The sequence below is a fragment of the Choloepus didactylus genome, chromosome 14, assembly GCF_015220235.1.
Source record: "Choloepus didactylus isolate mChoDid1 chromosome 14, mChoDid1.pri, whole genome shotgun sequence".
Classification (NCBI taxonomy): domain Eukaryota; kingdom Metazoa; phylum Chordata; class Mammalia; order Pilosa; family Megalonychidae; genus Choloepus; species Choloepus didactylus.
The window spans coordinates 55,367,569-55,394,616 of NC_051320.1; the positions used below are offsets into that span (position 1 = coordinate 55,367,569).

Genomic DNA, 27,048 nt, shown 5'->3' on the forward strand with positions numbered 1-27,048 from the left:
GAATCAGAAACTGTGGCATGGAGCCCAGCAATCTGTGTTTCAACAAGCCCTACAGGTGATTCTGATTTACTGCATTAAGGTAACTGGTAATTTATTTAAAAAAGAAAAAGTGTTGTGGTAGCATGTGTGCCATACAAAGTGTAATAGAAGCCAGAGTTTGACATTGCATGGATAGTACGGGGAGCAGCACCTGGCAAGGGCAAGCTGCTGCAGTGGCCTGTGCTTCCGGGCCTAGCCCATCAGAGAGGCGTGGACCCTGCAAACTGAATGTCCGTGTTGGGCGCAGAGGTAGGTAATAACTTGCAGTAACAGCTACAATTTCCTCTTTTATCACTGCAACTTAGTTATGAGCTTTCTCACACTGAATTAAAAAGGGTAGGCAGAGGGAATGTGAGGAGGGGGAAGAGAAGACAAGGCACAGGTGAAAAAATAGCAGTTTGCAATCAAAGAAACTGCTACTATAAAAACTTCACAGCACAATGCCAGAAATTTTACTCTGAAAATAAAAGTATCAAAAGGGAAATGTTTTTCCACTTTAATTTTGCTGGGAAGAGTTGGGGCTGGGGGGTGGCGCAGGGGATAAAGTATATGCAATTGTATTCTGTATGCAACTTCTACTAAATGCAACTTAGTTGCTTATCAAAAAGTGGCAGCTGGAGATTAACTGTAACTTAGTTCTGTATAGCAGATTGGGCACAGCATTTTAAGAGGTAAAGAAAAGAGGTTTATAGTTGAGAACTATGAATTTTAAGCCCCAAATAGGGTGATTTATTTCTCACCAGAAATATTTTGCCACCAAGCTGGCTAAAAGCACTACATTTTTTATTGTCTTAAAACTTAGAAGTTGAAAAATGTAAGGTTCATGGAACATGAAAGACTGTGAAACACTGGAGCTACAATTTCTGATTTATCCACAAAGAAATTTCATCCCAGGCAACACTGGGCCCATTCCCATGCCTTTTCAATGTACCTTAATCATGGCAGGGAAAGGTTTCACAGAGTGAAAGCATTAATTGCACTAAACTAAAAATTCTAGGCCCTTTTTTTTTCTCTTCATTTCTTTTTTCTTTGTTTGCTACTCATATTTTACCCTCTTTTAATGGTGTCTATCCTAGGTATATGTCACTAAGATATAATTAAAATCCTTCTCTCACTGATCTATACAAGTTGGTAGGCTCATTATGTTTTGTAACTTGTTCCACCCCTCCCATACTAAAAAAACTACATACCCCATACTCCTCTTATAATTACATTCCTAAATTTAGCTAAACAGAAATAGAAACTACAGTTTGACCAAGACATATCACTCTGTGTACTTTCCAGCAAACGTTCCAAAATAGTTATTTGTGTCACCATATCAAATCAAAATGGGAGTCATTCAATAGGAAGAATTTTGTTATGAGACCAGTACAAGCAACAAATCTGTTTTTTCTACACTTCTGCTTTTGTTCTGACATGCTCAAACATTTTAAGAAGAAGATCAAGTCAGCAAAATGAAAATAAATTATCATTAACTGAAATAAGATTGTGTTAAGTTCTAGTATTGGTTAATGCTGATTTCTAGGAAAATTGTGATTGAAAGATTACCACATTTTTTAAAAAACTGATTTTTATATAGACAAAATCTTTTAAAAATAAAATATAGTTGAAGCTTTAAACATTTAATTCATTTCATAGCTGAGTATCTTAAAAATTCATGCTTTGTAATCCATATTAAATACATGCAAATATATATTCCAGGCACATTTTTGATAAGTAGTAAAGTGTTTTCCCAGCTCCCCTTCACCCCTCAAAACATCCTATGGTAGTCATAGTTCTTTTTGTATGTTTCAGGTGATACTGTTCTGCACTCAACCAAAAATCTTTCATAGTGTAACTTTGAGCTCAATGGCATTAATATCAGATTTTTCTAGTTTGAATCTAATACAGAAATACTTAACTGTGTCTTTGATATTTATAGTTTACATAACTATTGTGATCATCTGCAGCAGCTGCATTTTTCATATTATTTGCTGAACCAAATTGAGCACAGTGACAAAGTAGTCATTTCATATGTACTATCAAACAGAGAAAGAAGGAGCATTGCACTGGTACAGTATAGCCATCTGCTGTACAGATGTTATTGTATAGAATGACTTAAGATAGAATAATTGTAGAAAATTTTCGTTAAAACCTCAACAATTTGCACTTGTTTATGCGAATCTGCATAACTTCCCAATGAGACAACACACTTGGGGTTTCTTTGGTTCTCACTCACTTTCTCTTTGATCCTTTTTGATGTGCTGTCTTTAATAAACACAGTCAAAAACACTGTGCAAAAACATCATGGAAAAAACTACAAAGGAACAATTATAGCATCAGAAACTACTCTAATCCCTAACTTACACAAGCTATTTTTAGTGAAAATTTTTTTTTTACACTCTTTATGTGACAATGTTATATAAACAGGGCAAAACAGTCCTTTCCAGATGAGTTTTAATTTAGGAGCTGAAATAGGTTTGTAATGCTAGAGGAATCTTATGTGCTAAGTAATATTTAGAGGAACACAATTGGCACTGTGTTATAGGCATATTTTCCTCAAAAAATATTTTTGAATTTCCCTAATAATGTTTATTTTTATCATCTAAATTGGTATAAAGCTTGTGAAAAGTGTATGGGGAAAAAGGGAAATAATAAAAGAGTGATAGAAGAAAGTTAATTTTCTTCCAAGGCATTGTTGATAGATTTAAATAGTTGGAAATGCTTCTATATTCATTTGATTTCAGTTAATAGTTTTAAAAACTAAGTATTTACAACTATTTGCTGAAGTGGTTAAGAGAATTCATATTTTCATCATTTTAAACAAACTGAAATGGTTATATTTTCCGTTTTACAAAAAAATCCACCAGTTCTCCTTAACCTCCTGTACTACTTTGCGACCTTAAACTATGAGAGTATCAAGGGACTTTGATTTTTTTTTTTAATTCTACTCTGCAGATGCTAGTGTAGCAGTGACTTATAATAACCTAACTCTTATTTCTGCTGGAATACTTATGTTCTCCCATGTGTCTTTGGTTAAATGAACTTAAAGTTCTGATTTTAATAGATATAATACTTGTATTTTTGAAGTTCGTGTATAATATTGAGGAAAATCCTATGATTGTGTTAGCAATCACAAAATGAATCTCATTTAGAAATTATCTTTTTCCTGAAATATTTTAAAGTAGGTAATATTTCTTTTGCTACCCATTAAATTGACTTCTTTTTAAAATGTATTATGTTCTTTTTAAGAACAACCCTCACACACACACACACACACACACACACACACACACACACACAATCATTTTTGCAGTTTGAAGTATTTCATTTTGAAGAAACCGTAAGTATGTAGTTATAAATTCTGAACTGGCAGTGTAGCACTTTCTAGAGGCAGGGTGGGGAGTGAGCTGCAGACTTTAGCTCTCTTGCCAGAGTAAATTATGGCTCTATTAGGGCTGTACTCCTTAAATTTCAGCGAACGCTGGTACACAAATCGGAGCTGTGAAATAGCTGTACTTTGGGCTGCCTTGCTCATTCACAGGGTTATTTACATGGTATACAAGTAAAAGGAAAACAGGATATGAACAACTTAGATGTCACAAAGTATCATGAAGAGTCTAAATGAAGCCATCTTGGCTAGCATTTTAGTTAGAACTGGGAAAAAGTTGGAAGGAACCCATATCCATAGGGGACTTTTTATCAAGGCAGAAAGCAGTGAGTTGAACTTCTAGTCAAAGAGCAGTGGTTTAAGTAACTTTCACTACCCCAACCTCTGTTGTCCAGATGTACTTATCTTTGTGTATAAGCCAAAAAAAGGAAAAAAAAAAGAAAAAAAAAGCATAGCCACATTATTTTTCATGTATACAAATGCCTATACTCATGTTCACTGAATGCAGGACCAATAAAATGTAAAGAACCGAAAGTTCGTTTTCATGTATTGAAAAATGTAACTGGGTCATTAATAGATACAAAGCAGAACTCCAGCTTTTCATTCCATAGTTAACTAGATCTCCTGAGGAAATCTCTCAAGGCATTGTCGTAGCCTTTGGATGCTGCAGAGATGCAAGTTACCCTAATGGAAAACAAAACATTAAATTAGATATGACTACCTAAAATAATACGTAGCAGTAACAAGCCATTTACGACACCCCAAAGACTGTTGTTTCTTTAGAAAGAAATAGCATCTCTTTACGATGCCTGAACAATAGGAAATGAATTCTTTGATGGTAAAAGCTGAAGGACAAACTTAATTTCTAAGCAGCCATTGAGGATGGAAGTGGCAGTGCAGCTTATAGACAGCAATTCAAATCACAAACCTTAATGAATATTGGGTGTAGGCATCAGGGTCCTGTCATTTTTGACACTGTGTCCCAAGTAGCTTAAACCCAACACTCAAGGAAAGGTGGAGACCTCATTGGCTCTGTAACATCTGGGATTTTATTTGTCATTTTGGCATACCTGCAAGCGCAAAAGAAAGAGTAAAAGGGGATTATCTTGACAATGAAATGTGTTACTGAATCTTGTGATAATGAAAAGCAGAAGAATTCTAATGCCTTTCAATAGTCCCTGAGGTGGAGGTGTGTTTATAGTTTTGCAGAAGTAAAATGTAGGCGGGCAGAACAGATGGCCTAGAGTCGGTGAAACCAGACACCCCCTCGTCCCAGGACCGAGTACCACTATTAATCCTGGTCAGCTTCCCTCCTATTATGTTATAACAAGGGTCAAAGTTGCTACTGATCAACTGGCATGTCTATATTTTTATCCTTAAATTACCTGTAAATTACAGATTTTTTTAAGACTGTGATATTTTTCTGTGTATATAGCTGGATTGTTGAGGCATTCAGAAACAAAATAGGAAATTCTGAAAATTAAATAATGCCCTATGTTACTTCTCTAATTTGCTTGGAAATACTGTTTATTATAAAATACATAAATGCATGAGATAGTATGTTTCCTTTCTTCCTCTTCATAGAAATCATATGCAGTGGGGAAGCCCCAAAATACAAATTTTATTCTCCTTGCCATGATTATCATAATATATGAGAGGATAGAATTTTGGACTGTAATAAACAGTGTTTATACCACTACCTTGGAAACTATCCTTTTCACACCCTCAAAAAGGAGATAAAAAATTAAGGATGTTTGAAAATTAAAAAAAAAGAAAAACACCAGTAGATATATGCCATTCAGACATGTTTATACAATAACATTTTTGTTTAACCAAATAATTTTAATGCATTTATCTACATCTTTTATTTGAGATACTTAATTTTTTTTCTGTGATAAAGCGCTTGTGCTTTTCTTAAAAGGTCCATTATATGATTATTGTTTTTCATGCACTTTTCTTTTTTAAATTTCAGTGCTATGTGGTTACTATAGCTCTTTTGGACTCCAGTGGGAAACCTTTAAAATAAACAGAATAGTTACTTCAGAAATATGGAAGATAATCACAGGGCTGAATTTCTGATATATTAATTTCAAGACTGCATGAAAACTAAAAATTATCTAATAAGCAACACACTTAGGATATCAGAACCATCTCATATGCTGGGATGTAGTGAACATGATGTACCTGCCCAGCCTTTCGGAGAGGGAGATGAGCTCATTTCAGAGAGATAACCATCTCTGACTTTTTCTTCTGATTCTTCACTGACCTGAACTCCATTTGAACCTTGTTAGACAAAAAACAAGCAGAATTCCTGGCCCAAACTATAAAATATAATTAAGCCCTTTTGAAATGATGTGTAAAAGAACATTGCTGTACCCCCACTTATAACCACTACCACCACCACAACCAATAAAGTTAAATCAAGCACTGCCTGTAATGGATTAAAATAATAAATGTTCCTGAATTTCAGTGTTTGAAGTACTTGAAGAAAACAGGCTTCCAGCAGCCCGGGTAGCTGAATGCAGGAAAGACATTTATTAATGACGAGTTCAAGGATTTGGCCTGTTTAAGATCATTACTTTCTGTTTACTGTGTGTTACACATCTCTTGTATTTTTACACAGTCCACATGTGTCCACATGCAACAATGAAAAGGTTCTTTTCAACAAAAGAATTGTTAATTGTGTAAATATGGTTCTCTTGGGTAGTGTGAAGTCTTCATAAGACTCTGTTCCCTTCTAATGAGAAACCCAGTGCAGTTATTATACTTTTCCAAGTAAATCCACCTTCAAATCTCGTCCCTAGCTAAAGTACTCTTTTCTGGACTATTGTTTTTAGTTACCAAATTCAGTCTAGAATGTTTGCTAAAAAGCTATTGGCCTCAGGTTATATTTTTAGAATTGTGTCTCATTGCATTGGAACTTGTGCATGCTATGTATGTACAACAGAAAAAGTAATCAATGGCTTTTATTTCTTCTCCTAGTCTTGACAAACGTATGGTAGAGAACCATTCTCTAGATTTGGATATGTTTGGAGAAAAATGGAACAACCGATAAAAATTTTACATGTACACAAATTAAAACAGTGTTCCTTGGACAGGAGGAAAAGGGCCTTTGAGACAACAAAAATGCTATCAGTTAGCATGAAGATATTTCATGGACACTGTGCAAAATGTTATTGGAGAAGATTATTTACAGCTCCAGTAATTAAGTACTAGAGACTTACTTCTTAATAGCCTCTCCTCTGCATCCTTAGTATTGGAGGAAATGGACAAGTATTGTTCGAGCTTCCAGCCTTGGAAATGTGAAGAGAAGTTTAGAAAAAAAATCTCTATTCCCCACTCCACTGAATTTGTGGCAGTTTTGCCTGTGGTCTGACAGCACATTGCCCTCTCAGCCATATAAGTCAGTGGGCTATTTACTGGGAAAGTTTCTGGCAGAACAAACCTGTCAGTGATGAGTGACAGAAGACATATCTCATATGTTCTTTTGCTTCTCGGCTAGGCCCTCGGACCTGTTGGCCATGTTGGCCTAACATATTGAAGCCATGTAAGAGAGCTAGAAACAGGAAAAAGCATTTATTCACAACTATGTTGCCAGGTGGAAAAATGAAATTACTAAGAGTTAACTAATAGTGGTAGGTTTTGTAAAGCACCATGTTACTGGAAATAGCAGACAGAATCTGAATCCCAGCCTGTCACTTAGTGGCAGTTGGTTGTGGAAAAAGTTACTCCACAGCTTATCTCCAAAGTGAGGGCAAAAATGCCTACTTCACAGGGTTTTTGAGAAGATTAGGTAAGATAAGTTATGCAGAATACCCTACACATTGCTTGGCACAAATTAAGTGCTCCATAAATTGTTCTTTTTGTATCTTCCTTGCTTTCTGTCTCCCAACTCAATTATACCCACAGGTATGCTGAGGTCATAGATCATTAAATTTTAGAGCTGGAAGTTATCTTAAAGACCACCCTTTACTTTATCAAGAAATTTTTTATCCTTTCCTTCCATGGACCTCATGGCCCAAACATAACTGCATTTAGGATTAGATAGCTAGCCTGACTGTACCAACTTGACTATACAATGATTATAACCAAAAATTAAAACTTTTTAAGAATCTTCCAAAGCCCTGTCTCAGACAAATTCATGATTTCTTTTAGGCTCTTTGAAATACGAAAAATACCTGATAAACCACCATTACTTTGTGGAATCCTTTAAGTGTCAGAGTTGAGGCCCATTCCCTGGTAACCTATATTCTAGATTCTGACTCTGAGTTTGAATATTCTAATTGTTTCAAATCAGAATCAATGAGATCACACAATATTTGTGCTTTTATGTCTGGCTTATTTCACTCAACGCGATGTCTTCCATGTTCATCCCTGTGTCCCATATATCAGGACTTGAGTATTTTTTATGGCTGAATAATATTCCATGGTATGTATATACCACATTTTGTTTATCCATTCATCAGTTGATGGACACTTGAGTTGCTTCCATCTTTGAGCAATTGTGAATAGTGCCACTATGAACATCAGTGTGCAAATAACTGTTTGAGTCCCTGCTTTCAATTCTTTTAGGTATATATCTAGTAGTGGGATTGTGGATCATATGATAATTCTGTACTTAGCTTTCTGAGGAACCACTTTCCATTGCCACCAGCAATGAGTGTGTTCCTATTTCTCCGCATTCTCTCCAACCCTTTTTTTTTAAATAGCATTTTTTTAAATTGCATCCATTCTAATGGATGTGAAATGGTATCTCATTTTGGTTTCAATTTGCATTTCCCTGATGGCTAATAATGTTGAGCATCTTTTCATGTGCTTTGTGGCCATTTGTATATCTTTTTTTGGAGAGATGTCTGTTCAAGATGACTATTTAAGTTTTCAGCCCATTTTTTTTTTAAATTCAGTTTTATTGAGATACGTTCACATATCATACAATCATCCATAGTGTACAATTAACTGTTCACAGTACCATCTTATAGGTGTGCATTCATCACCCCAATCTATTTTTGAACATTTTCCTTACACCAGAAAGAATAAGAATAAAATAAAAAATAAAAATATAAAAAGAACACCCAAATCACCCCCCTATCCCACCCTATTTTTCATTTAGTTTTTGTCCCCAATTTTCTACTCATCCATCCATACACTGGATAAAGGAAGTTCAATCCACAAGGTTTTCACAGTCACACCGTCACCCCTTGTAAGCCACATTGTCATACAATCGTCTTCAAGAGTCAAGGCTACTGGGTTGGAGTTTGGTAGTTTCAAGTATTTACTTCCAGCTATTCCAGTACATTAAAACCTAAAAAGTGTTGTCTATATAGTGCGTAAGAATGTCCACCAGAGTGACCTCTTGACTCCATTTGAAATCTCTCAGCTACTGAAGCTTTATTTTGTTTCATTTCGCATCCCCCTTTTGGTCAAGAAGATGTTCTCAATACCACAATGCCGGGTCCAGATTCATCCCCGGGAGTCATCTCCTGCTTTGCCAGGGAGATTTACATCCCTGGGAGTCAGGTCCCACATAGCGAGGAGGGTAGTGACATCATCCACCAAGGTGGCTTAGCTAGAGAGAGAGGGCCACATCTGAGCAACAAAGAGGCACTCAGAGGGAGACTCTTAGGCACAATTATAAGCAGGTTTAGCCTCTCCTTGCAGCAACGAGCTTCATAGAGGCCAGCCCCAAGACAGAGGGCTCAGCACATCAAGCTGCCAGTCCCCAATGTATGTGAGAACATCAGCAACAATCCAGGTGAGGAAGTCCAACACCTCTGCATCCTCCCCCAGCTCTTCAGGGGGGCCCCGATTATATATTTTTCTTCCCCACCCAAATTACTTTAGGATATGTTGCTATTTCATTCTAATCTATACAGATCTACCATAGCTCGCTTCCTATTCAAAGTTCCATGTAATTGTAGTGTTTGAACAAGCTGACTGCAGAAGTTATATTGTTTAGAAAATACAGATCCTGCACCAAATAAACATCTCTTCCCTTGGTCTCACATGGAAGTTGAAGTTTTAATACACAGTCAGTTTCAACCTTACCCTTTGTTCAGCCCATTTTTAAATTGGATTTTTGTCTTTTTGTTAAATTGAAGGATTTCTTTATATGCTCTAGATAGTAACCCTTTATCAGATACGTGGTTTCCAAATATTTTCTCACAATGTGTAGGTTGTTGTTTTATTTTCATTGATAAAGTCCTCTGAGGAACAAAAGTCTTTAATGTTGGTGATGTCCCATTTATCTTATTTTTTCTTTTGTTGCTTGTGCTTTGGGTATAAATTCTAAAAACCATTGTCTAACACAAGGTCCTGAAGATGCTTCCCTACATTTTTTTCTAGGAGTTTGATAGTTTTAGCTCTTATAAAAAGGTCTTTTATCCATTTTGAGTTGATATTTTTTGTCTGTGGTGTGAGATAGTGGTCCTCCTTTTTATTGTAAATAAAGATCCAGTTTCCCAGCACCATTTGTTGAAAAGACTGTTTTCTCCCAATTGAGTGGTCTTTTCTCCCTTGTCAAAAATCAGTTGGCCAATTCTTTGTTGCTCAGATGTGGCCCTCTCTCTTTAATTAAGCCACCTTGGCAGGTGATCTCACTGCCCTCCCTGCTACATGAGACCTGACTCCCAGGGGTGTAAATCTCCCTGGCATCACAGGAGATGACTCCCGGGGATGAATCTGGACCCAGCATCGTGGGATTGAGAACATCTTGACCAAAAGGGGGATGCAAAATGGAACAAAATAAAGCTTCAGTGGCTGAGAGATTTCAAACGGAGTTGAGAGGTCACTCTGGGCATTCTTATGTACTATATAGATAACACTTTTTAGGTTTTGATGTATTGGAATAGCTAGAAGTAAATACCAGAAACTACCAAACTACCACCCAGTTGCCTTGGCTCTTAAAGACAATTGTATAACAATGCAGATTACAAGGGGTGACAGTGTGATTGTGAAAACCTTGTGGATTGCACTCCCTTTATCCATTGTATGGATGGATGAGTAGAAAAAGAGGGACAAAAACTAAATGAAAAATAGGGTGGGATAGAGGGGATAATTTAGGTGTTCTTTTTTATTTTTATTTTTTATTTTCTGATTCTGGTGTAAGGAAAATGTTCAAAATAGATTGGGGTGATGAATGCACAGCTTTAAGATGGTACTGTGAACAGTTGATTGTACACCATGGATGATTGTGTGGTATGTGAATATATCTCAGTAAAACTGAATTTAAAAAAAAATCAGTTGGCCATAATTGTGAGGGTTGATGTTGGAGCTCTCAATTTGATTCTATTGGTCTAAATGTCTGCCCTTGTTTCAGTACCATGCAGTTTTGACCACTATAGCTTTGTAATGATTTTTAAGATTGGGAAGTCTGAGTCCTCCAACTTCATTATTCTTTTTCAAGATGGCTTTAGCTATTTTGGGCCCCTTACCCTTCCATATAAATTTGATGGTTGGCTTTTCCACTTCTGCAAAGATGGTTGTTGGAATTTTGATTGGGATTGCAATGTACTATAAATTGCTTTGGGTAGGATTGACATCTTAATGGTATTTAGTCTTCCAATCCATGAAATGGAATGTCCTTCCATTTATTTAGTTCATCTTTGTTTTCTTTTAGCAATATGTTGTAGTTTTCTGGGTACAAGTCCTTTACATTCTTGGTTAAATTTATACCTAGATATTTGACTCTATTAGTTGCTATTGAATTGATTTTTTTTTTAATTTCTTTTTCCAGTTGTTCATTGCTTTTGTATTTAAACACTAACTGTTTTTGGATTGTTGATCTTGTACCTTGCCACTTTACTGAATTTATTTATTGGCTCTAGTAGCTTCTTGTTGATTCTTCTGGATTTTTTGTATACTGGGTCATATCATCTGCAAATTGGGACAACTTTACTTCTTCCTTTCCAATTTGGATGCCTTTTATTTCTTTTCCTTGCCTTATTGCTTTGGCAAAAACTTCCAGTGCAATGTTAAATAACAGTGGTGACAGGGATGTCCTTGTCTTCTTCCTGATCTTAGAGTGAAAGCTTTCAGTCTTTCACCATTGAATAAGATGTTAGCTGTGGGCTTTTCATAATTGCCCTTTATCATGATGAAGAAATTTTCTTCTATTCCTAGTGTTCTAAGTGTTTGTTTTGTTTTGTTTATCCAAGAAAGGGTGCTGGATTTTCATTTTCAGTCACCTCAAGATATTTTGTAGTTTTGCTTCTGAAAAACTCCATTGTTTGTTTTAAGAGTATGTTGATTAATTTCCACATATTCATGAATTTTCCATTTCTCCACCTGTTAGTGATTTCTAGCTTCAATTTCTTCATCAATTGAAATGACCATGTGTTTTTTTTTCCTTCATTCTGTGAATGTGGTATATTACATTAATTGACTTTCTTATGTTGAATAAACCATGTATGCCAGGAATAAATCCCATTTGATCATTGTGTATAATTATTTTAATATGCTGTTGAATTCAGTTTGCTTGTACTTTTTTGAGGAATTTTTCATCTATAGTCAGAAGAGATATTGATCTATAGTTTTTCTTGTGGTATCTTTATCCAGCTTTGGTATAAAGGTCTTGTTGGCTACTTAGAATGAGTTATCTGCTGCTCAATTTTTTTGGAAGAGTTTGAGAGGAATTGGAGTTTATTCTTCTTGAAATGTTTGGTAGAATTCCCCTGTGAAGACATCTGATCCTAGCTTTTCTTTGTTGGGAGGTTTTCGATGACTGATTTGATCTCTAATAATTTATTAGTAATTGGTCTGTTGAGATTTTCGGTTTCTTCTTGAGTCACTGTAGGTAGTCTGTGTGTTTCTAAGAATTTGTCCATTTCATCTACTTTATCTAATTTATTGGCATACGGTTGTTTACAGTATCTTCTTACAATCTCTTTTATTTTAGCAGGTTGGTAGTAATGCCCCCCCTTTCATTTCTGATTTTCATTATTTGTATCCTCTCTCTTTTTTCCTTTGTAAGTCTAGCTAAAGTTTCTCATTTTATTGATCTTTTCAAAGAACCAGCTTTTGGTTTTGTTTGTTGTGTCTACTGTGTTTTTTGTTTGTTTTCTGTTTCATTTATCTCCATTCTAATCTTTGTTATTTCCTTCCTTCTGCTAGCTTTGAGTTTAGTTTGCTCTTCTTTTTCTAGTTCTTCCGGTTTTGAGGTTAGGTCTCTGATTTGAAGTCTTTCTTCTTTTCTAATGTACACAGAGCTGGAAATTTCCCTCTCAGCACTGCCTTCACTGAATCCCGTAAGTTTTGGTATATCGTATTTTCATTTTCAGTCACCTCAAGATATTTCCTAGTTTTGCTTCTGATTTCCTCTTTGACCCATTGTTTGTTTTAAGAGTATGTTGATTAATTTCCACATATTCATGAATTTTCCATTTCTCCACCTGTTAATGATTTCTAGCTTCATTCTGTGTTTGCAGAGACTATACATTGTATGATTTCAATAGTTTTGAATTTATTGAGACTTGTTTTCTGACCCAACATATGGTCTATCCTGGAGAATGATCATGTGTACTCAGGAAGAATGTGTATTCTGTTTTTGTTGGATGCAGTTTTCTATATATGTCTGTTAGGTCTAGTTGGCTTATTGTATCATTCATGTCCTATACTTCCTTACTGATCTTTTGACTAGATGGTCTATCCGTTTTGAGAGTGATGTATTAAGTCTCCTACTATTAATGTAGACTGTCAATTTCTCCTTTCAAATACGTCAGTATTTACTTCTTTTTTTGGGGACTCTGCTGTTAGTACATATATATTTATGATTGTACATCTTTCTGTTGAGTTTGTTCCCCTTTATAGCATATTAATGACCATCTTTCTCCCATGAAACTGTTTTTTACTTTAAGTCTGTTTTTTCCAATATTAGTTTAGGCACCCCGGCTGTCTATTGGTTACTGCCTACATGATATTATATTTTTTTTCCATCCTTTCACCTTCAACCTAGTTGTATCTTTGAATTTAAGGTGAGTGTCTTGCAAACAGCATATAGTTGGCTCATGCTTTTTTACCATTCTGCCAATCTCTGCCTTTTGACTGGCAAATTTAAACCGTTTACATTTAAAGTCACTACTGATAATAAAGGAATTCCTTCGGCCAGTTTGCTATTTCACCTCTTTAAGTCTTATCCCTTTTTTGGTCCTCACTTCCATTAATGCCTGCTTTTGTATTTATTTGCTCTTTTGAGTTGTACCATATTGAATGCCTTTCATTTCTGTCTGGATGTATTTTTCATCTGTTTTCCTTGTGGTTACCATGGTGTTAAAATTTAACATCCTAAATATATAACAGTCATATTTTGTTTGATAGCAACTTAACATCAATAGCATGCATGTGTACTTTTCCCATATCGCTCTGTCACTTGTACTTGTTACTACTTATATTTTTGGACATTCTATGTCCAAAAACATAGATTTATTATTACTCTTTAGGTATTTGCATTTTAGTACCTGTAGGAAGTAAGAAATGGAGTTACATACCAAACAATACAATACAATAGTACTGGCATTTATAATTATCCAAATATTTATCTTTACCGCAGGTCTTTATTTCTTTATGCCCCTTTGAACCACTGTCTAGTGTCCTTTCATTTCAGTCTGAAGAACTCCCTCTAGCATTGATGGTAGGGCAGGTCTAATGCTGATGAACTCCCTCAACTTTTGTTTATCTGAGAATGTCTTAACCAGTCCCTCATTTTTGAAAGAGTCTCACCAAATATAAAATTCTTCGCTGGCAGCTGTAATCTTTCAGCACTTTATTTCACCCCACTACCTGCTTGCCTCCATGGTTTCTGATAAGAAAATGGCACTTACTTTAACAGAGACTGCCTTGTATGTAGCATGTTACTTTTCTTTTTTTTTTTTTCTTTTTTTAACTTGATGGAAAATTAAAACAGACAGCCAAAAAAAACAAATTTCAAACAAAAGAATTAAGAAAAACAAATAACCTAAAATAACTTTGTTTCCAACATGCTCTTACCATACCCCAGGAAAATTAACAAACCATAACCAAACAGTGGAATAAAAAAGACCAAATAACCTAAAACAACTACCTTGAACCCAATTTTTTTAAATGCAATGGCTTTTTCTTTTACTTTATCAAAAAATTAAAAAAACAACAATTCAAATAAAACAAAACAAAGGAATATAAGAAAAACAAATAACATAAAATAACTGCATTGCTTCTAACATGTCCCTACCATACCCCAAGGAAATTAACAAACTGTAACAAAAAACAAAGGAATAAGAAAAACAAATAATCTAAAATAACTACACTGAACATGTTACTCTTCTCTTCCAGCTTTCAGCACTCTCTCCTTGTCCTCTGCATTCTGTAGTGTAATCAATATATGACAGGATGTATTTTTTGTGTGTTTATTCCAGTATGTTCTCTGAGATTCTTGGATGTGCATTTTCACATCTTTTCTTTTTTTTCTTCAAATCTTTTGCTAAGTTTGGGAAGTTATCTGTCTTTTTTTCTTTGACTATTCCTTCTGCCCCTTTCTCTCTTTTCTTTCTTCGGGACTCCCATAATGCAAATATTGGTATGCTTGATGGTGTCCCATAGTTGTCTTAGGCTATTTTCGCATTTAATATTTCTTTTTTCTTTCTGCTCCTCAGCCTGACTCATTTCAAGTGTCTTGTCCAAGATCTCTGATTCTTTCTTCTGGCAGCTCCAGTCTGCTCTTGGAACCTTCCTGGAAATTTTTCGTTTCAGTTATTGTGGTCTTCAACTCTAGTAGTTCTGTTTTGTTTCTATTTAAAATTTTTATATCTTTGCTTAGACTTTCATATTGCTCATTCATTGTTTTCCTGATATCCTTCAGTTCTTTCTCTGTACTTTCCTTCATCTCCTTGAACATTTTTTTTTGGTGGGGTGCAGTTTTTCTCTCATTTTTTTTTTATTGTAGAATATAACATATACATAAAAGTGGTAACTTTTCAAGGGCAATCCAGCAAGCAGTTAGAGAGCAAATCTCAAAAGAATACTATAGGTTGCAATTCCACAATTTCAGTTATTTCCTTGTTATGAATATAACATATACAAATAGGTAATATGTATCAAAATATGATTTAACATGTAGATGCATAGGAAATTTCCAAAATTATTATGAGTTATAGTACCATAGTTTAAGTTATTTCCTTATTGTGACATATAACATATATACAAAAAGGTATGGCTTTCAAATTACAATTTAAAAAGTAGCTGTAGAAGAAATTTCAAAGGATGTTATGGGTTACAGGTCCACCATTTCAGTTCTTTCCTTCTATCTATTCTAATACCCTAGCAACCAAGAAAAAGCAAATCACATAAAGATTCAGTATTCATAATTCTTTGTTGAATTCCATCATGCCTGTTACTACCCCTTCCTCTAGTTTAATCACTTTCACGATCTTCAGGGATGTCTAGGCAGTGACCATTCTGCCCTATTCATGTTGAAAAGGGGTATCAACTTTATGAGCAAAGAGGACGTATCTGGTTGATGTTCTTGATGGGGTTATTGCCTCCGGGCTTTGGGACTTAGCTGGCATAGGAGCACTCTGAAGGATTTAAGTTTAACAGTCGTCACCCCTATCTATTACCATACCTTTGAATTTACCATCATTAACATATCTGAACGTATTAGATTATTATTCCCCTCACTAGCTACTGTCTATCACTAGGTCCCCAATATACTTATAAGACACTGATGTTACATTGTTCAGATAGTTCATAGAAATGGTAACATACAACATCTTTCCTTTTGTGTCTGAGTTATTTCACTGAGAATTATATCTTCAAGGTTCATCCATGTTGCCATATATTTCAAGACCTTGTTGCTTCTTACTGCTGCATAGTATTCCATTGTATGAATATACCACATTTTGTTTATCCACTCGTCTGTTGAAGGACACTTGAATTGTTTCCATCTCTTGGCAATTGTGAACACTACCACTTTGAACATCGGTGTACAAATGTCTGTCCCTGTTACTGTTTTCAGATCCTCTGGGTATATACCAAGAAGTGGAATTGCCGGATTATAGGGTAATTCAATATCTAGTTTTCTGAGAAACTGCCAGACTGTATTCCAGAGTGGCTGTACCATTATACAATCCCATCAGCAATGAATAAGAGTTCCAGGTTCTCCACATCCTCTCCAACATTTGTAGTTTCCTATTTGTTTGATGGCAGTCATTCTTATTGATGTGAGATGATATCTCATTGTGGTCTTGATTTGCGTAACTAGTGAAGATGAATATTTTTCCATGTGTTTCTTAGCCGTTTGTATTTCCTCTTCAGAGAAATGTCTTTTTGTATCTTTTGCCCATTTTATAATTGGGCTGTTTGTACTATTGTCACTGAGTTGTAGGATTTCTTTATATATGCAAGATATTAGTTTCTTACCAGATACATGGTTTCCAAATATTTTCTCTCATTGAGTTGGCTGCCTTTTCACCTTTTTGACAAATTCCTTTGAGGTACAGAAGCTTTTGATTTTGAGGAGTTCCCATTTATCTGTTTTTTCTTTTGTTGTTTGTGCTTTGAGTATAAGACCTAAGAAGTGACCTCCTAATACTAGGTCTTGAAGAAGTTTCCCTACATTATCTTCTAGGAGTTTTATGATACTCTTATATTGAGGTCTTTGATCCACTTTAAGTTAATTTTTGAATAGGGTAAGAGATAGGGGTCCTCTTTCATTCTTTTTGTTATTGCTATCCAGTTCTCCCAGCCCCATTTGTTGAAGAGACTGTTCTGTCCCAGTTCAGTGGATATGGGGGCCTTATCAAAAATCGGTTGACCGTGTATCTGATTCTCTATTTCCAAACCCTTAATTCAATTCCATTGACCAATTTTTCTATCTTCATGCCAACACCATGCTGTTTGGACCTCTGTAGCTTTATAGTAGGCTTCAAAGTCTGGCATTGTAATTCCTCCCACTTCGTTGTTCTTTTTCAAGATGTTTTTGGCAATTTGAGGCCCCTTTCCCTTCCAAATAAATTCAATAACTAGCTTTTCCAAGTCAGCCAAGTAGGTTGTTGGAATTTGGATTGGGATTGTGTTGGATCTGTAGATTAGTTTGGGTAGAATTGACATCTTAACAATATTTAGTCTTCCTACCCATGAGCATGGACTATTTTTCCACCTATTTAGGTTCTTTTCTATTTCTTTTAGAAAAATTTTGTAATTCTCTGTGTAGAGGTCTTTTACATCCTTAGTTAAGTTTATTCCTAGGTACTTGGTTTTTTTAGTTTTACTTTGAATGGAATTTTTTTTATTGCCTTTTCAGTTAGGTCATTACTAGTGTATAGGAACATTATACTGACTTACATGCATTAATCTTATATCCTGCCACTGTGCTGAATTTATTAGCTCCAGTAGCTTTGTGGTCGAATTCTCCGGAGTTTTCAAATATAAGATCATATCATCTGCAAATAATGAGAGTTTTACTTCTTCCTTTCCAATTTGGATACCTTTTATATCTCTATCTTGGTGAATTGCTCTAGCTAGAACTTCTATCATGATGTTGAATAATAGAGGTGACAGTGGGCACCATTGAGTAATATGCTGGCTGTGGGTTTTTCATATATGTTCTTTATCATATTGAGGAAGTATCCTTCAATTCCTACTTTTGAAGTGTTTTTACCAAAAAGGGATGTTGAATTTTGTCGAATGCTTTTTCAGCATCAATCAAGATGATCATTTGATTTTCCCTTTTGATTTGTTGATGTGTTGAATTATATTAGTTGATTTTCTTATGTTGAACCACCCTTGGCTGCCAGGAATGAACCCCAGTTGGTCATGGTGTATAATTCTTTCAGTGTGCCTTTGGATTCGATTTGCAAGTATTTTGTTTAGGATTTTGCATCTATATTCATTAGGGTGATTGGCCTGTAGTTTTCCTTTTTTGTAGTGTCTTTATCTTGTTTTGGTACCAGAGTGATATTTGTTTCATAAAATGAGTTAGGTAGTGTTCTTTTTTCTTCAATTTTTTAAAAGAGTTTGAGCAAGAGTGGTGTCAGTTCTTTTTGGAAAGTTTTGTAAAATTCCCCTGTGAAGCCATCTGGCCCTGGACTTTTATGTGTAGGTAGGTTTTTGACGTCTGATTTTATCTCTTTGCTTGTGATTGTTTGTTGAGGTCTTCTATTTCTTCTTGGGTCAGTCTAAGTTGTTCATGTGTTTCCAGAAAATTGTCCATTTTCTCTAAATTGTCTACAATTTTTTTTATGTCTTCAGGATCTGCAGTAATTATCCCCTTCTCATTTCTGATTCTATTTATTTGGGTCTTCTCTTTTTTTGACTTTGTCAGTCTAGCTCAAGGTCTGACAATCTTGTCGATCTTCTCAAAGAACCAACTTCCGGTTTTATTTATTCTCTCTATGTTTTTTCTTTTTTGTTCTCCAGCTCATTTATTTCTGCTTTAATCTTTGTTACTTCTTTTTGTCTACTTACTTTAGGGTTATTTGCTGATCATTCTCTAGCCTCTTCAGTTGTTTAGTTAGGTCTTTACTTTTAGCTCCTTTTTGCTTTTTGGTGTATGCATTTAGAGCTATAAATTTCCCTCTCAGCACTTCCTTCACTGCATCCTACAGGTTTTGATATGTTGTGTTCTCATTTTCATTTGTCTCTAGTTACTTACCAATTTCTCTTGCAATTTCTTCTTTGACCCACTGGTGGTATGGGGGTGTGTTGCTTAACCTCCATATATTTGTGAACAATCTGGTTCTTTGGTGTTTGTTGATTTCCAGTTGATTTCCACTGTGATCAGGGAAAGTGCTTTGAATAATTTCAGTCTTTTTAAATTTATTAAGACTTGTTTTGTGCCCCAGCGTATGATCTATCCTGGAAAACATTCCATGGGCACTAGAGAATAATATATATCCTGGTACTTTGGGATGTAATGATCTATATATGTCTATTAAGTCTAATTCATTTATCATATTGCTTAGGTTCTCAATTTCTTTATTGTTCCTTTGTCTAGTTCTATCTACAGAAGAGAGTGATGTATTGAAATCTCCCACTATTATTGTAGACATGTATATTGTTCCCTTCAGTTTAGCCAATGTTTATCTCATGTATTTTGGAGCTCCTTAATTGGGTACATAAACATTTATGATTGTCATTTATTTCTGGTGAATTATCCCTTTCATTAATATGTAGAGTCCTTCTTAATCTCTTATGACATCTTTGCATTTAAAGTCTATTTTGTCTGATAGTATAGCTACCCCAGCTTTCTTTTGATTGCAGTTTACGTGGAATAATTTTTTTCATCCTTTCACTTTCAGTCTCTTTGTGTTGCAGGGTCTACACTAAGTCTCTTGTAAACAGCATATCGCTGGGTCATATTTTTTAATCCCTGCTACCAGTCTGTATCTTTTGATTGGAGAGTTTAATCCATTAACATTCGAAGTTTTACTGTGAAGGGAGTTCTTGAACCAGCCATCTTATCCTTTGGTTTTTAGTTGTTAGATCTTTTTTTTTCCGTCTCTCTTTTTTTTTTTTTTGTTAAGTTGCCCTTACTAATAACGCTTCAGTTCTGTGCTCTTCTCCAGATCCCTCTCTCCGTTCTTTTTTTCTCAGCTGGTAGAGCTCCCTTTAGTATTTCTTGCAGAGCAGGTCTCTTGTTAACAAATTCTCTCATCATTTGTTTGTCTGTGAAGATTTTAAACTCTCCCTCAATTTTGAAGGAGAGCTTTGCTAGATGAAGAATTGTTGACTGCAAATTTTTCTCCTTCAGAATCTGAAATATGTCATTCCACTACCTCCTTGCCTCCATGGTACCCGCTGAGTAGTCAGTGCTTAGTCTTATGTTGTTTCCCTTGTATGTGGTGAATCACTTATCTCTTACTGCTTTCATATGTCTCTTCTTCTCTTTGGCATTTGACAAGCTGATCTGTATATGTCTCCAAGTAGGTTTATTTGGATTTATTCTTTTTGAAATGTGTGGGGCATCTTCAATTTGCATATTTGTATCATTTAGAAGGGTTAGGAAATTTTCTCCAGTAATTTCTTTCAATATTCTTCCTAGCCCATAACTCTTATCTTCCCCTTCTGGAACACCAGTGATTCTTATATTTGTGTGCTTCATGTTGTCCATCATTTCCCTGAGATCCAATTTAAATTTTTCAATTTTTTTCACCATTTGTTCTTTTGTGCATTCACTTTCCTTCACCCTATCTTCAAGGCCACTAATTTGTTCCTCTGCTTCTTCAAATCTGGTATTATGTTTCTCAGGAATATTTTTAATTTGATCAACAGTATTTTTTTATTACCATTAAAAGGCACTATTTTTTTTATTTACTCTTGCAAATTCTTCTTTATGCTCTTCTAGGGTCTTCTTCATGTCTTTATATCCTGGGCCATAATATTGATGTTTGTGTGTACTTCTTTGATTACCTGCTCCAAATTTTGTGTCTCTTGTGGCTTTTTAATTTGTTTGCTTGGCTTGCCATGTCTTCTATATTCTTTAAGTGCTTTGTAATTTTCTGCTGGCTTTGGGGCATTTGCTTGTCTTGATAGGGTTGTTTTTGGAAGTGCAGAATTAATTGAGCATTTATATTAATTTGGCTTGCTGGAATGCAGTTTCCTGATCCTACCAGCAGGGGATGCTCCTGAGGCACAGCTTGCTGGAGTGCAATCTCCCTATCTACCAGCAGGTGGCACTCTCAAGTAGGTCTTCCCAAACTTCTCCTTGCAGTGGGCAGAGTCCAAACCAGATGGGGAGACAATCAATTCTCTGTTTTCCATGTGCACAGGGGAACCCCGTTCCTGGGGCTGCAACATGGGGCTCGAGCAGGTAGGCAGGGAGCCTGATTCAGGGAACCCTGCAGGTGGGACGTGGGCCCTACCTGCCTGTTCTCTGCCCACCTTGCACCCACAAGTCTCTAGGCTGTGGGAGGGGCTCCCAGTCAGCTGTATGGTGCCTTTCCCTTCCCTGTTCCTCACTACTGCACCCCCCCCACCCTGTACTTCCATTGGGGGAGAGCAGTCGCTAACCCCCGGGTTCCCTCATGGAGCTTCCCGCTGTCTGGCTAAGGAGGATCACCCCCCAGCCAACTCTCAAGGTAGGTGGATGGAAGTGGAGAGCTGCTGCTAACTCCCTTGCTTGGCGTTGGTTTTGCTGCTGCCGGACTGGAGAGGGGAGGGTGGTCCTAATGGGGAACACACTCACCACGTCCCTCCAGTCACTGTCTCTCCTCCATTTTTGTCAGATGTCCCCTCCACATACTGTGGGGGACCCTCTATGGCTGGTCACATCCCAGAACTGTGGTCCCTGGTGTTCTCCAGCCCCTTTCTAGTTGCTTTCTCAGAGGAGAAGCCCATTCTGCCTCACCTACTCAGCCATCTTCCTGGAAGTCCTCTCCTTGAGCACTTTTAAGATCATTTTTTAAAAGACTTTGTTTGGTACGTCTACAGTCTCATCTTCATTGGTATTTTCTGTATTTTTATCCTCTCTCTTTGGATGGACCATCATTTCCTGTTTCTTTGTCTTGTACTCTTTTGTTGCACACTGTACATTTTAATATTTTAAAATGTTAACTCTGGGATTTATTCCCTGAGATGTCTGTTTCTTGATTTTGTATACAGCTGGTAATAAGACAGAGATTTTCTTTAGCTTCAGCCTTCCTATCAGAAAGGTCTGCCCAAGGCGAATGTACTGTGCAGAGTTTACCCTGTCTTTCTGGGCCTCTGTCTTGTCCTGGGCTTTTGCTTGTTAGTTGTTTGGAGTTCTCCTGTTATAGGAGTTTGAAGTTAGGTTGTCCCTTCTGTTTCCCAGGAGACAGACCTCCCTCCCCCAGGCATTTGAAGCCAGCAGGCCTTTGGCCCAAACTGCCTCTATAGATTTTTACATTCCTTTCATTGTCTAAAGCTGCTTTTGCCTGGAGGGCAAACTCTGGGAAGAGTGTCACCCTGCTGAGGACTTTCCCAAGTCAGTGTTTCCCAGCCAAAACAGGGCCAGGGACTCATGAAGTGAGCACAGACTGGCTCCAAAGTACTCTGTGGAGGGGATCAAGAAGGGCACCAAAAAGCTTCTGTGACAGCTCCCCAAAGCTGAGCTTTCCCAGCCTTCCCAGCAAATGCAGCCCTTCAGCTAACTGTCCCCTGCAACCCTAAAAAGTGCTGCACCTTCAAATCTCCATCGCCACCACCCTTGTCTGGGGAGGTTTGAAACAATGGCTGCTGCCACCTTTGTCCAAGTGAAACAATAACTGCCCTCAGAGACAGGACCCCAGTGATCCAAACTCACTAATCAGAAGCCATGATCAACAATCAGCCATGCCCACACCAGTTCTTGGGGAAGAGGGCCTTTATATCCCTTTCTGTCACCAGTGAGCTAGCTAGGGACTGGGCTCCAAGGCAGTCTGCCAGAGATTGAGGGATAGACACCTGTAGCTGCCATGTGGAGAGAGCAACTGCTTTCTTTACCATAGTTTATCAGCCTCTTCTTCCTGCTCTTCCCTGGATGCTTAATTGGCCTCCAGAGTTTCAGAATAGTTGCTTCAGACAGATCCTGCCTGATTAATAGTTGTTTTGGTGGAAGGACTTAGTCCTGGAGATCCTACTCTGCCGTCTTCCCTGGAAGTCCCCTCTTATTTTTAATAAACTGACACAACTGTAAAAACAGTGAGCATAGGAGCAGACTTGAGGGGGAGAAAGAGGCAAAGCACATCCTCAATCACCCTTTGGTAGTTTTAGTTTTAATTTTTCGTGCATCCTGTCATATTTTAACATTTCACAAAAAATGGTCTTTCCTAGTCCAGGACTGTGCCTGTTTGAATATATTATGTCCCCCAGAAAAAGCCATATTTTTTGATGCAATCTTGTGGGGCAGGCATATTAGTGGGGATTAAGTTGGAACATTTGGATTAGGTTGTTTGCATGGAAATGCGCCCCACCCAACTGTAGGTGATAACACTGATGAGATAATTTCCATGGAGATGTGGCCCCACCCATTCAGGGTAGGCCTTGATCAATGGAGCCATATAAATGAGCTGACAAACAGAAGGAACTCAGTGCAGCTGTGAGTGATGTTTTGAAGAGAAGCTACAGCCAAGAGGGACACTTTGAAGAAAGCACAGGAGCTGCAAATGAGAGTTTGAGGACGGCCGTTGACTGCAGACCCTTGCTTTGGAGAAGCTGAGAGAGGACAAATACCCCAAGTGCAACTAAGAGTTACATTTTTGAGGAACTGCAGCCTAGAGAGGAACGTCCTGGGAGAAAGCCATTTTGAAATCAGAACTTTGGAGCAGATGCCAGCCACGTGCCTTCCCAACTAACAGAGGTTTTCCGGATGCCATTGGCCATTCTTCACTGAAGGTACCCGATTGCTGATATGTTACCTTGGACACTTTATAGCCTTAAGACTGTAACTGTGTAACCAAATAAACCCCCTTTATAAAAGCCAAGCCATTTCTGGTGTTTTGCATTCCGGCAGCATTAGCAAACTAGAACAAGGACCAAGGATAAATAACCAATTCAGTAGACAGTTCATCTTTCATGAGCAATTCCCCCTTTTTTATGTTAGAGAAAAAAATGATCTTCTTGCTACTTTTCACCATTTTCTAATGTTCAATAGAAGAGGAGCGTATTGAACTAGAAGGTCCCAACTTTTACTCACCAGGAAGGACTGAGTGAGAATCCCTGGGATCTGGAGATCCCACCCATCAGAAGTAATCCCAGTTAGGCCCTTCCCTTCCAGCTTAAATATCTGGTGTCTTTGTAGTTCTCTAACAGTTATATTTTGTTCCATATATTGATCTTATCCTGTATTTTAGTTCACTATATTAATAGATATATGTAGACTCATTACAAAATCAAATGTATTTAAATAGGAAAGAAACTAGTCACCTTACATATTCTTATCAATGAGGAAAAATGCAAGTTCTTTTTATAGTTGTTACACCCAAGTGCCACTCCTATTTGCTTCAATATAATTAGTTAAAGGAACTAGATATGGAAGGCTTGTATTTTTTGAGTGGCTGGTCATCTTATTTTGGGCCATGCTTCTAAAATATTTTTCCTTCCATACTTTTTGAGGCATCCTGATGTTTTACTGTTATGCAAATCATTTTCTGGATGTATCTAACACATGCTTGCTGATTTACTAGTAGCTTGAGATTACTTCCAGCTGGATAACAAAGTACCTGGATATGTTTTGCTAGCATGTCATCATAGTGTATTCTTTATAACATGCACAGAAGCTTGATTTGGATTGCTTCTGCTCAGTCAGGGTGCAGAGAGAACAAACTTTACTAAGGTTCTAGTGCAGACTGATGATGTAGAGCTGGCAGCATTTTGTAAACATTCTTCAAAACAAGTGGTATATGCTTATTAGTCTTCTCCAGGAGTATTTTAAAGGTTGTGAAACTATTTGTTCCTTGAACGAAATTTTTACACTCAGTGAAAAATATGTCACTGTACAAATAAAACAAGATTATTTCTGTTTGTCACATCATTACTTCTTAATGTTGCTACATCTCATTTAGTTTAATAAAATGTCCACCATTTAGTCTGCTGGACATTAAATCAAAAATATAAGCATGGATTTTAAAAAAGGCCAATGGAAAACTTAGGCAGCACAACATTGTTAAATGGAAGGAGGTAGAGGAAAGAGGTTTTAAACTCGGTCAAAATAACCTGACCACACAATTACTAAAAATGAAAATAGGGAGAAACTGGTGAAATTCAAATAAAGTCTATAGATTAGTTAATAGTATTCCAATGTTAATTTCCTGAGGTTGATCATCATACTATGATTATATAAGTTAACATTAAGGGAAGCTGAGTGGAGGATATCAACTTTTCTGAAAGTTAGTGTTTTTATTACTTTATTAAAGTAATATTATAAAACTATATATAAATATATAAAGTAATATATAAATATAATTATAAAAATAAAAAGTTTTTTTAAATTGCAGTAGTCCTCTGAGAAGAATAGCACATGCCTTCACTCTCTTTTACCATTTATACCTGACATTAAATTTATAAGTACTTGTCATACTAATTCATCAAGGAATACAGTTTACATGAACTCTGAGTATTGTCTGTGGCCTTGAGCTTGTGTGTGTAGTGTTATTTCATCCCAAGGAAGGTATTTAGTATATCTTGATGGAAACAAAACAAAACAAAAAGGAGGGGCCTAAAGTGCTTTGACAACTTCTACACCAGCACCTGTATAGAATACTGCAAGCCCATTGGTTCAGATTCCAAGGAGCTACACCGTAAGAACTGCTACTGGCGCAATACCTGCTTCCTCTGAGCCAAGTGCCTGCACCCACCCTTCAGCCAGTGAGACCTTTGTGGCCAACAAGAACAAAAACCTGTGCAACAAGTGCATCCTTAGGAAGGACTCCCCCAAGTGCAAAAGATAATTCAAACCAATCATGGCAGGAGATCAAAAGGTTGAGTACAAGGGGATTGTCTGGCACAAAGACTGCTTCACCTGCCGCAACAACAAGCAAGTCATTGCGACTATAAATTTCTTCCCAAAAGGGTAGGACCTCTACTGCGTGGCTTGCCACTCAACCAAGTACACTAAGCATTACCTATAGTGCAATAAGGCCATCACCTCTGGGGGGATCACTTTCCAGGATCAGCCCTAGCTTGCTGAGTGCTTTGTGTTACCTGACCCAAGAAGCTGGTTGGACAGCATTTCATTGCCGTGGAGGGCAAGCATTACTGAGTGGATTGCTACAAGAACTTTGTGGCCAAGAAATATGCTGGATGCCAGAACCCCATCCCTGGGTTTGGTAAAGGCTCCAGTGTAGTGGCCTGTGAAGGACAATCCTGGCACAACTATTGCTTCTTCTGCAAAAACTGTTCCATGAATCTGGCCATCAAGCATTTTGTTTTCCATGAGGAGCAAGTGTGTTACCCAGCTATACCAAAAAGCTGTAAATTGGCATGGCTCTTCTGTAAAAAGGAATTTAAGTCTTGTTCTTTGTGTCCTCTCTCTGCCCTATACCATCAACAGAGAAGGAGTGGCATTTCACCTCTTCAAAGTTGCTCCTTCTGTCTTTGCTCCCATTTTACAGTATTATTCAAATAATGGCATACAGTGATCATAATAAGTTTTAGCAAAAATCAGCTCTGCAGCAAACTTAATTTCTCTCTAGCTTCAATTAAGAAACGAAAACTTAGATAAATTGACTCTTCTGCATGTTTATCATAGAACGGAAAAGTGCAACCCATTTATCCACCTAGAGATGTAAGCAAGAAACATAAGAGTTAAACCCCCCACTGAGATAGCTTTCATGGCTCAGGTGGGCCCCACTGTATTGTCACACACAGTCACATGACACAAGAGTTGCAGTGACGGCTTCAACTTGGGAGCTCACCCTATTGTGTGGGCAGGAAAAGAACTTACTGAAGTACATAGCTTAGCTTCCTCATCAAAACTGTTACCTTTCTTCTTTTCTGCTTACAAATAACTAATACAAATTTCTAGAAAATAAACACTTGAACCTAGCTGTGCTTCTACACTGACCTTGTTCCATGCTAACTTTTGATTTCTCTGTGTGGTATGTTCTCTGAGTGTTCCAGCTTTAAAGCATGAGACATGCAAGTTATTTGGAAAGTGTAGGCCAATCTGAGAAAACAAGCCTGTTTCAGATGGACATCATCATAGCAAATACTTTTGAAAGCTTAACGAAACTAAC

The 27,048-nt window shown here is 36.9% G+C and overlaps 1 protein-coding gene and 1 pseudogene across 7 annotated transcripts in view; both read left to right on the top strand.

The window, feature by feature from the left end:
• VPS13B (vacuolar protein sorting 13 homolog B) overlaps positions 1-27,048 on the top strand; it is a 1,017,676-nt gene that overhangs the window by 813,052 nt on the left and 177,576 nt on the right. The window lies entirely within an intron of this gene.
• LOC119509512 lies at positions 168-26,621 on the top strand (annotated as a pseudogene).